This window comes from Notolepis coatsorum, assembly GCF_963971535.1.
Source record: "Notolepis coatsorum genome assembly, chromosome: 9".
In the NCBI taxonomy this organism is placed as follows: domain Eukaryota; kingdom Metazoa; phylum Chordata; class Actinopteri; order Aulopiformes; family Paralepididae; genus Notolepis; species Notolepis coatsorum.
The window spans coordinates 151,032,495-151,043,756 of NC_140173.1; positions in this window are offsets into that span (position 1 = coordinate 151,032,495).

The window sequence follows — 11,262 nt, forward strand, 5'->3', positions numbered from 1 at the left end:
CTCAGGGGCTCATACAGAACCAAGCATTTAATCGTAAAGTACCTGCATTTTATTGTGATACTTAATAAACAAACTTGAAACAACATTGTAATTTTATTTGGTTGTTTGTTTGATGTGTGTTTTAATTATATCCCTTACCTCTGTCTCTTTTCTATTTTATTTTATTTGTCCCCTTTCCCTGTTAACCCTTCGAGGGGACATGTCCTCTCACCAGGCCGTCATTGTAAATAAGAAATTTGATCTTAATTGACCTGCCTGGTTAAATAAAGGTTAAATAGAAATAGGCTACATGAAGAATGTGCAGACCTAAGTGTCAAGGCTGCACCAGCATAAAGTGGGATATATATGAATCATATCAGAACCTCACGTTCCAATAGGCTTCTGTAATCTGTTACAAAACATGATAGAATAGAATAGAATAGAATAGAATAGAATAGAATAGAATAGAATAGAATAGAATAGAATAGAATAGAATAGAATCGAATAGAAATACTTTTATTATCCCGTGGGAAATTAGACACTGCAAATCGCTCAACATTTAAACATTTAGACAGGACAGGTCACAAATTAGAATAATAACACAGTTTTTTTTAAAGGTCATAGTATGCACCCAGCGGATAGTGGGGCGTAGATATAAAAGTAAAAATAAGTAAAATTATATTGGGGGGGGGGGGGGTGAGTCTAGGTGCGAGTATGAAGATGAATGAGTGCTTGTATGTTGTGTGTGAGAGGGTGTATGCAAGTGTGAAACTGGGGTATCAGCAAGAGCAGGAGGGATCTACTGAGAGCGTGTTGAGTATATTATCATTTTTTATTTTTTTCTCCTCCTGTTTTTCTATGTTTCTCTATGATTTTTTTCCCATCCCAATTCAGTCGTTATGCCAATTCCCCCCTCACCTTCCTGGTCGTTGCTCGCATGTGCCCCCCACTGGCCGGTCTAGGGAGCCCTCAGATGCTTCCTCCGAGACATAGGAGACAGCCAGCAGCATCTTTTCACCTGGCAGCGAGGACTCTCACTGGTGAAGTGTAACGTGTGGGAGGTCACACTACCTTCACCATCTCCCTCCCTCGCTGTGCAGGCGCCCTGACCGACCTGTAGGAGTCGCTGTTTACAACGACCCGAATACCACCCCACCGGCTTCCCTCCCGCTGACTCTGCCAATTGAGCCAGTATGACGGCCGGCCAAGCCGGAGGCAACGCTGACAGCCGGATTCGATACCAGTGTCTCTCGCATTGGTGACGAGCGCTTAGTCCGCTGCGCCACCCAGCCGCCCTGTTGAGTATATTCTTGAAGGCAGTCAGTGCAGTTAGAGCTGTAAGTTTAAGGGTGTCTTGAATAACGTTCAGTCATAAGCTGCTGCAAAGTGAAAGGAGTTTCGGCCGAATTGATTGATTGAAAACTTTATTAACAGATTACAGAATGGGTACAATACAGTACGGCTCAATACACACAATTGTTAAGGGGATGCAGACCAGAGAAAGACTTTTGTCTTGTTTATATCAGGGTTCACGTTATTGGAACTAAAGTTAAACACATTTCTAAATTGTCCCACAATAATGTGAAACGCCCTACCCACAGCTGTAAAAGAATGTGAATCCCTCCTTCAAAACCGCTCTCAAAGAGCACCTACGGGTGGCTGCAATTAGAAACTGGGCCTGGTAAATGTCAAAATCCCCCCACCCCCCTCCAATGTACAGTTTCTTCCCTTTCGAATGTATACATTTTTTTATGATCTCTGTTTCTTAAACAGTACTGTATATTTGTATGTCTTGACTTGTATGTCATAAATGTCTTGATGAATTGAAAATGGAGGACCCTGATGTAAACAAGATGAAAGCATTTGTCTGGTCTTCATCCTCTTCAGGCACGTGCACACATAGAGCTCAAGGGGTGCTTGAGCACCTGCCTTTTTGAGCCTCATAAAAAAAGTGCCCTTTAAAAAAAAGAAAATACAAAAAAGAAAAAAATTATTTACCGTTACGCATATATAGGCTACGTTTAGATGGAGAGAGTCTGAACAGAAACCGCAAAAGTCGTCTTGCGGTCTCACTTTTAATTTTGCGTTTAGACTAGCGTTTTAGGATGGAATTGTCCGTGCAGACGAGGCTGTAACAACTCGAGATGACTGAGCCCCGCTGTCACACGATTGGCGCATATGTCACATGACGTGCTGTGAAGACCCGCCCTACTCTGCCTCTGATTCGCAGACTGTGGGTGGGGAATGTGATTGGACCAAAGCAGAGTCACTCACAGACGGTGGGTCCAGTCACGCCACGGGACAGATTCTTGTGTATTAAAAGTACTGCCAATGTAGCCTTCAGGTGATCGCCATGGATAGAATCAGACATGCTTTGTTTACGCTTCTAGGCTACTGGCGCATGCCTGTGATGTAAGCAGTACGCGCGATGAGAGCCTTGACAACCCTTTCGTCATCGTTTTATGCGGTTTGACAGTTTAGATCAGTGGGGCCCAACCAGTCGATCGCGATCGACAGGTAGATCGCGGGCTGATTTCAAGTAGATCTTGATTCATAAAATTCGATTAAAAAAAATAAAAAATAAAATTTTTGCTAAATCAACTCTTACTCTCCTTGTTAACTACAACAAGCAATGCTGTTTGTTATTTAAGATGAGGTCGGACTCGGCACTGACAGATTTGTGTTCATTATGCTATTTTATAAAGCCTCAAATGACGGCTTACAATATACAATTTTGGCTGGTAGCTCTCGGGCTAGGTGTTAAATAAAAAAGTAGATCTTGGTTCAAAAAAGGTTGGACACCCCTGGTTTAGATGATAGCACAAAGGTTTATCGTTTCTAGGAATTCCACCCTGGAAGGTAGTCTCACTTTTTTGCGGTTTCACCCCGTAAAAATGCCGTTTCCGTATAAACGAAATTAGGCACATCCGAAAAAATATTTTTGCGGATTCACCTGCTAGCGTTTCAGTCTAAACGGGGCCATAGACTGCCCTTCCAACTGAAAAATGTCAGGATAGAATCAAAATATTAGGTAAAGAGAGAGAGATGCCCCATATTCCATTGCAGTTTGCACGGCCTCCTCAGCGTGCCTCTCCGCGGACCTATATATTTTATGCATAGCGTGGGTGATGATGATGATGATGATAGAAACCGCTGTGGAGCATACAGTTGAATGCTGGTATTACACTCATTGAGGGACACGAAGAAGTCAAGTGCGATGGGATTTGGGAATCTCAAATACGAATCGGGATTGGAATAAAAAATGCATTTATATTAAACAATACAGAATACACAGCACTTCTTTGGGTCTGTAGGGTAAGCACTTATTCCCTCCCCCCTGAACATTTATGGAGATGTATGGGCCTTTTAAGTCAGTGATAAAAATGTCTTTCAAGGATAAGTGAGCTCCTGCACTGATTATTATAGTTCAATATTCAATATTTGATCACCAAAACCCCCCAAAAACCATAAAAAGGGGGCCCCCGCCCGAAAAGGGCCCTTAAAAATCGGGCTTGCGCGCTAAGCGCCCTCGGTTAAAACACACAGGTATAGTGCCCTTTTCAGCCTTTGAGCACCTGCCCCTCTAAAGTCCTGTGCACGTCCCTGATCCTCTTAGCAGTTGTTTGTATTGAGCTGTACTGTATAATAATGCAGGACTATAGGAAGTCTTTATTTGGCATGCAAACGACACACACATGCGATAGGTGGCACACGCACAGGAACACACACATGCAATTTTCTTGTGTCGCCTAATGAGTCTTTGCACTTGACCCATCCCGTCGTCCTTCCCGGGAGCAGATAGGGCGTCGACGTGAGCCGCGCCCACGGGGACCAATCCAAGTGCTCCTGCCTGTCTTCGTCAAGGACGCCACAGCGTTAGCGATCTGTTTTGTACCCATTCTGCAATCTGTCAATAAAGTTTTCAATCAATCAATTGTGCATTTTAAACAAAAACATACTTAAAAAGAGTAATTATTATTTATTGAATAAAAAAAATCTAGTGGTCGGAATCTACTATTATAGAAAAAAAATCCCAAACCACTTTCCACCAGAGGGGGGCGGCACCCTAGTAGCCATGGTGACATCATCAAAATGTTAATCTTATATGTGAGATTGAAAAGGCAGACCATCGTGTAACCGTAACATCATGTGACTGCTAATTACTGTATGTAAGATAAGATAAGATATTCCTTTATTGATCCCCTTGGGGAAATTCAGGCATCATATCAGCATGGGGGATGGGGGGGGGGGTACAGGTAGTAAAAACAACACAAGCAGTGTAAACAAATAAGTCAAAATAATTTATTATCTAACTAACTGAAATATACAGTTTTCACAGTATCACATAAGGTTCAGTATGCATAAGGTAGTGTTATAATTTACTATCTAACTAACTGAAATTAAATATACAGTATCACAGTATTCACATAAGGTGCAGTATGCATAAGGTAGTGTTATAATTTACTATCTAACTAACTGAAATTAAATATACAGTATCACAGTATTCACATAAGGTGCAGTACAGTATGCATAAGGTAGTGTTATTGTCCTTTTTAGCTTCCTATTAGTTCTAGTTGGATGTCTGGCAGCAGTCCCTGCCCACTGTTGTGGAGCCTGATGGCCGCTGGTATGAAGGACTGTTCGAGGCGGTTAGTTGAGTGTCGGGGGGGTATGAGTCTGTGACTGAACGTGCTTCTCATCTTGACTAGCTCGTCGTAGAGGGGGTGGGAGGGATTCTCCAGGATAGCAGCCAGCTTCCTTCTCATCGCCCTCTCTGCCACCACCTCTAGTCCGACCAGCTCGACTCCCACCAAGGAGCTAGCCTTCCTCACCAGCTTGTTCAGTTTGTTGGTGTCCCTCGAGTTGATGTAGCCCCCCCCCCCCAGCATGCCACAGCATAGAAGAGGACGCTGGCCACTACAGACTGGTAGAACGACTGCAGCAGTCTATTGCAAACATCGAAGGACCCGAGTCTCCTCAGGAAGAACAGTCTGCTCTGTCCCTTCCTGTAGAGGGACTCTGTGTTGTCCGACCAGTCCAGTTTATTGTCCTTGGTCTTACTGGTGTCGAGTTGGAGGTGGTTGCTGTCGCTCCACCCCACACAGCTCTCCACCAGCCAGGGCTCTATACTCCTCCTCATCATCGTCGGTGATGTAGCTTACGATGGAGGAGTCGTCAGAGAACTTCTGCAGGTGGCACCCGCGTGAGTTGCGGCAGAAGTCTGAGGTATCGAGGGTGAAGAGGAAGGGTGACAGCACAGTTCCTCCTGGTGTTGCTCACCAGTACGTCAGACTGACTGTCCTTTAGTCTGACGTACTGCGGTCCGTCAGTGAGGTAGTCCTTGATCCAGGCCACCAAGCTGTGCTCCAGCTGCATCACGGAGAGCTTCTCCGCTATAGCAGTGACGGCTGGATGGTGTTGAAGGTACTGGAGAAGTCGAAGAACATAATCCTCATTCCCTTCGACGTGTCGTTGAGCAAGGCACTGAACCTCTTCCTGCTCTTGGGGCCCCCGAAAATGGCTGACCCTGCCTGCACACTGTCCCCTCTGGTGAAAGGCAGACTTTAAGTTTATGCGTATCTCAGATAAGCAAAAACTATTTCTCCAAGGGGATAAATAAAATACCACAAATTCAAAACACTTTTTTTTTTTATTCTATTCGGTCAGCAAAGTAACCTTTCATAAGATTGGTATGAATCATCAGCTCTATTTTCAATCTTTCAAAATGTTCTTATGGACCCCAGTTGCTATTGCATGCACTTATTTGTGTATCATTACACGTATATATTTATACAACGGCATGCAAATTTCTCGATTCTGATTGGCCATTCACACGTCTTTATTGGTAACAATCCACGGTCCTGGGCTCAGGACCCGCCCACAACCAAATCACATAACCCTCCCCGGCTCACTCCGGGAGAAAACAGGATCGCGGAGATCAAATGGTTATGTTGAAAGCATCATAACGACTAAATATGAAGCGATTCTGTCAAGTCGAATGTGTTAGTATTTTAAACAATGTTGGATGATGTAATTGATGGGTCTTGACTCAATCTAGAACAAAAGAAAAATCGCGGATTGATTGATAGATTAATTGATTGATTTAAATTTCTTCCTTCCTACTTTCTTGCAGCGTTCTCTCTCACACTGTCCGACGCTGGCGTACCCACAAACACACACACACACATACACACACACACACACACACACACACATACACACACGCACACACACACTGTGACACACACACACACACACACACACACACACACGCACACACACACACACACACTCCTGTCTGCAACAGCGGGGGAGTCAGACTGAGAGAGAAGCAGCGCTGTTTTAAGTGAGCATGGTCTATTGAATTGATTGATTGGTTGATTGCTAATTTTATTACTGTACCCCTGGTTTCCAACTGGTTAAGTTTAGGCTAAAAGAAATAAATAAAAAAATAGGGCGAAGAAAACGTTTTTTTCCTATAGGGCAAAGAAAACGTTTTAATAAATTTTCAATCAATCATTCCAATAATACACAGTTGGATGTGTTAGTTGGTTGGATGCACTTCAAGCTGCTTCCACATGAGGCAACTTCTCTCAATCATTCCAATAATACACAGTTGGATGTGTTAGTTTGGTTGGATGCACTTCAAGCTGCTTCCACATGGAGTTGTGGGAACTACTTTTTCTGGCGGATGGTTTTTTCAATAAATCTTCGATTAATGTGTGTTTATTGTATAGAAATAAGGTTGGATGAATCTGGCAGTTGTATAAAAGCTTTACACCACGTGCAGTCGTGATTTGTGACCAATAAACCATGCCTAGGGGGGTCTAACGACCCTCGGCTGCGCCTCGGGCCTAACAACCACCCCTAGGCATGGTTTATTGGTCACAAACCACTCCTGCGTGTGATGTAATGCTTAAGTACATGCTTACCAACTGTTTCGCCTGTTTTATTGCAACACTACTATCACCGACATCTAAGGTTTCTCCCCTCCACATTGCCTGTGGTGCTTTTTTCCTATTGCTATAGGTTTTTAGTGGGTTTTTCCTTACCTTTGCGTGGGGTATGTCTGGGAGTGTTGCATTCATTTAATTTATTAATTTTACATTTTATTTTGGATTTCCTGGTGTTTTTGTCTTTGTTCTTGATTTATTGTGATGTTTTCTTCTTGACTTGTTTAAAGAAGACTTGTCCGGCCCATGGGGACATTAACGTAAAGTCTGAGGTGAAAACTGACATTCAGTCAGTGTTTTAATTCAAGTGGCTTGACCAACAAGCACCACTAGAGGGAGGTGTTGTTCCAATGTTACCTGTAGGTGAGTTGCTGTTAGTTATCATTCTCTCTTAGGATTCCTCAAAGCAGGAATGCTCATTATTCTTAAAATTACACTTTTTAAGTCTTGCACAATACACTAAAGCTGAATCACATTTTATACTCTAAATCTAATTTCCAATCTTTTTAACAAATAAATACTGTAGCAGAGGTGAGAATATCAGTTTTAGTCCTGAACCAATAAGGTGGAATATACTATGACAGTGACGTAACAAAGGGCGATGCCCTCGCACAACCAATGCGACAGGCATTGTTTTGACAGCGCCTTACCTTTGTTAGAGCCACCGTGACAAACAAACAGTTGACTGGTAGCCCTGAGGTCCTGTGTGCGCTTAAGACATATTGCAAGCGAACAAATAGGACACAACAGGTGAAGGCTCTTTCCCACCTCACCTGCGTGAGGGGGAGGGTGGAAAGCCTTTAGCACAATGTCCCTGGAGCGATGAGAGCTCTGGATATTCTTTGGCACAAAGGCTGGATTGGGCCTCAGAGTAACACTGCTATCGTCCCCCATATTAACCCACTCTGGTTGAACCGAAAGAGCGCATAGCTCACACACGCGTTTAGCAGAGGTGGCAGCCAGGAGAAACGCAGTCTTAACACATTAACTGTCACAGAGTTTCAGTGTCTTATACCATTCTCTGCCAGTACTGTAAGTCTATGGAGATGTTCACCTTCTTTGCAGGGCTATAACTTTTTAAATTGTATTGCTAAATTGACATTACTATAGCCCATTCAACATCGATTATCTATCGTTCAGGATGTAGGAACGTTTTACTTTTTCATTCACACATTCATACAAAAATACCGTCTAGAATATAAATATGTTTTTATCGTTTTCTGCAGTAATTCCTAGATATAGATGCATATATACATTATCAAATGCCGTTTGTTGCTGATCCACGCTATATAAAAAATTTCAACTGTACATGGTCCTAAACGTTATGACTGATCATGCGCGGGTGAACGGAGGGGGGGGGGGGGGGGGGGGCGGGGGGTCGTTTATAATTCCGTGATCGTCGTTAAATGATTTATGTAGTATGGGTGATATATAGATCAGAGCAGTTTGCATCGATAATAATAAACAAAAACGCTGAAAGTCACGGCAGCCTCCTCTTACCGTTGGGCGATGATACTGGAGCAAACAGATCCCAGTTATCCGATGGGGATCGAGGCGATCCATTTCCGGTTTGTATAATACTAATACACGCCCAAATCATGTCGATTATTGAGTTATGGCAGCGATCCATATCCACGGTGTGTGGCTTGAGTCCTGGGATGATATGCGAGTGGCCGGACGGATTTAGGAGACTCACGGATATCCAACCGGCATATCCGGTTTGGCAACTCGCCGATCATCCACCAGGTGGCAGTATTGAAGCGTTGCAGAGTTGTGCTGAGTCCCACAGCATCAGACAAGGCTCCGTGAGTGAAATATGAATACCATGGCGAAAATATGAAATATGATCAAAATAACGTTGTACGCCGTGGATTGGCAGAATTCGCATTTTGACTTGAAACATTGACTTGAAACACGTCATACAACGTGAATGGCGCACAAAGTGTTAAAAGACCGGATTCAACAGTGCACGCTCGAGCGGGGTACGAGAAAATGCTCACTGAGCTCACACGCTCCGATTGCGGTGAAAGGAACATCTGATTAACCCAAGATTCGTAACATAAATTCCTTACCTCACATCAGATGTTCTGCAAAAAGATTAATCCAATTCCTGATCGCCATTCCAAATATCGATCGCGTTTATTGATCCAACGTTATAGTTCAAAACACATAATCGATGCTGCTCTGAGTGTCCTCAGTCAATGTGGTAACACGATACTGCTTGCCCGAGAAGGAAAACTCGGACCGGAGTAATTTTTTCGATGCACATTCCCAGCCAATCCAATCCAATGATGTGCAATACCATCCGGGAGACGATAGGCGGCGGTATTTGACCTTTTGCGGGCTCAGACCCATTCCCGTTAGTTGAGCTTATGACTAGATATTACAATCCCTTAGATAATCAGCACTTTTTATTGAATGGGGTAGTGGTAAAAGCTTCACTGATAACATCAGGTTGGATGGATGAAAATGAATGGATATCGCTAATAAAATAAATAACGATTAAAACCCGACTATACTCGTGATTGGCACGGAACGGTTGGCTAGTTAACCCGACTATACTCGTGGTTGGCACTGAATGGGTTAAATGTGCACATGGACATTTGTGAAGGACAAAAATTCTAAAAAAGTTGGACAATAATAGGGGCTTGGGAGAATCTCCATTGGGGATATCTCCGTCACTAGGGGGGGGGCCTCTCCCTAGGAGAGCTGATTCCCCTCCAACGGGGGCAAAAAGTGCTAACCATATAGCTTATTTTATTTTCATTACATTTTTTAAGTCATGTTAGAATAGCTGTTGCTAATAGGGCTGCCGCGGTTACCGCATTATCGCGATATCGCCATCACGTCACGCCCACCTCAGAGTCGAGCTGATTACCGCATCACCGGCTGTTTTTTATTGAATTTTTTATAATAATAATTATAGTTGTGTATAGCCTATTTTCTTCACGCCATGTGTTCGAACGTTTCCACTTGCAGTTGCGCAGTTAACATTCTGATTGAACCCCAGAACTTGTTTTGCTGCTACGGAAAGTTTTCGCTTTGAATCTGCTAAAAACATGGATCTTGTAGTGAAACCCAATGGGATGCCGTAAATGCTGCCATTTTGATCCCGAAAGAAGACGGAGTGGTCACGGTTAGCGAGGACAGGTCAGTTCTGGTTCTGGAGCAGTAGATATGCCATATTGTGTGTGTGTGTGTGTGCTGAGCGCAGTTGCTTTAGCTGGTGTTAATTCGCTGGCCACTGGGTTGAACAAACGATTCCATGACGTTATTATCTATTATGCAGACAATATTCATGCTGCAAAGTCACTCTTTAACACTTTAACTGCCGGAAGACGTGTTTAGGCGTCCTTCCCCGCCATGCTCAAGTTGCCGAAGACGCCGTAACTCGTCTTTGATATCAATATTTCTAAAATCTGTGATCGGATTCATATTTCCCATCCGCTGGCCTGAGACCCACCAAAAAGCCCCACTGAACCCTCTAGCGGTTCAAGAGTGCCATCTGGTGGCCGATCGGCGCAATCGCCAAACAGGAAGTTACTTGGACGATGTGCTGTTTACCCATATTACTTCCGGGCACTCCGTATATGTACCGGCACTCTAGCTCGTCACAATACATAGCGATCCGTTGCCAATAACTCGATAAACAACATGATTTGGACGTATATACCATTATACAACCTGGAAATGGACCGGGTATTCCAACATCCCATAATAGGAAAATGTATACTCCACGCTCATCGCCCAACGGCGCGAGGAAGATACGGTAAGATTCAGCGTTATTTTTCAATGTCTTCTATACTAACTGATCTGATGAACATTTGACCCACATTAGATGAATGGTATAACGCTGCCCACGGAATTATAAACGCCCCCTCGCCCATCCGGTCAACATCAGATGATGTGTAGTAACTTCCAGAAGTCCGTCCAGTTGGATTTTTTTATATCGCGCCGATTGCTATCAAACTGTATTTGATCATCAATATAATGCATTTGGGGCTATAAATCACGTTCTGGAGAAAGCTGCAGAAAGAGATGAAAACATACTTATACTTTAGATCATATTTTAGTATGAATATGTGAATGAAAAAGTTTAACGTTCATACACCCTGAACAATACATATAGGGCATTGAATGGGCCCTAATAATGGCAATTTAGCAATAGAATTTAAAAAGTTATAGCCCTGCAAAGAAGGGGAACTTATCCATAGACAAATAGAGCTGGCAACCTATGGTATATCATGAATTTAGCCTTAGGCAATCAAAGTGTTAATGACAACACTGGAATAAAGATAGACATTTAACGTTAGACTAGAGGCTATAAAGA